Source organism: Heterocephalus glaber, unplaced genomic scaffold (assembly GCF_053883595.1).
Source record: "Heterocephalus glaber isolate CG9 unplaced genomic scaffold, H.glaber_assembly_v1.0 deba00001744, whole genome shotgun sequence".
In the NCBI taxonomy this organism is placed as follows: Eukaryota; Metazoa; Chordata; class Mammalia; order Rodentia; family Bathyergidae; genus Heterocephalus; species Heterocephalus glaber.
Window position 1 is genome coordinate 6379920 of NW_028258450.1, and position 1191 is coordinate 6381110.

Sequence of the window (1191 nt, forward strand, 5' to 3'; positions counted from 1 at the left end):
GTGATTAATGTTCCCTTGCAAACATTGGAAGCAGCAGGTGACAAGCACCATGCCAGCTGCACACAGCGACTTCCGTGCAGAAGCCCAGAGGCGAGCTCAGCCTCCGGGCTGGCTTCGCTTTAGAGTTATAATAAAAACACTTACATGTAAAGTTTTGTTACCTATGTACGTGAATAAAATATGCATTTTAAAGGAGGTCTGGGCAAGGCCTCTTCCCTCAGTGCAGCCCAGGAGTCACGAAAGGTTGGGGGCTCGAGCAAGCGAGGGTGCTGTTCCTCTTCACCGGGAACTTGAGGAAACGCAGTGCTCGGGACCCAGGCCATGGTCGAGTCTGCACCTCACCACCCGCTCTAGCACGTCCACTGCCGATTTGCTGATTAAAAGTTGTTTTCCTTCTATTCTCTCCTGTCTCTTGGGAGGCTGAGGCAGGAGGATTGAAAGTTCAAGCCCAGCCTGGGCAACTTAGCTGGACCTTGTCTCAAAATAAAGAGATGAAAGGAGCAGTATCTCAGTGCTCCTGGGTTTAGTTCCCGGTACTGCCAGAAAAAGGAAGGGGAGGAAGATTAAAAGGAAGAGGAGGGGCCGGCAGTTTAGCCCTGTGCTGCTGTGCCTGCCTCCCCAGCAGAAGGTCCCGAGTTCGATCCTCAGTTCCCCCAAGAGGAGGATCACAAAGAAAAAGTGAACCATGCTTTTCTCTCTCTCTCTTTTTAAACAGGGTCTCTCTATGCAGTTCAGGCTTGCCTTGATCTATCATGGAGATCCTCCTGCCTCAGTCTCCCAAGTGCTGGGATTACAGGGATGCACTGCCACCCCCGCTTTATACTTTGGTCTTTTAAGAAGGAAACCGCCCCCTCTCTCCTCCTCCTCTTCCTCCTTCTTTCCAGAACTGGGGATTGACCCCAATGTCTTTGCACTGAGCTGTATCCCCAGCCATTTTTTCCTTTTTAGTTTAAAACAGGGCCTCACTAAGTCACTCAGTTACCCGGGCTGGGCTTGAACTTTCGATCCTTCTGCCTCAGCCTCCCGAGTAGCAGCTGGGTGACTGGCGTGCGCCACCACGCTGGGCGAGCGCACTTATTTTGTACCAGGCATTATTCCTGGCTCTTCACAAAGGCTCACCGACTTCATCCCAGCGTCCCCCGCGGGAGGAACTGCGTTCAGCTCCACTTCCCAGGCGAAGAGGCGCGGGAG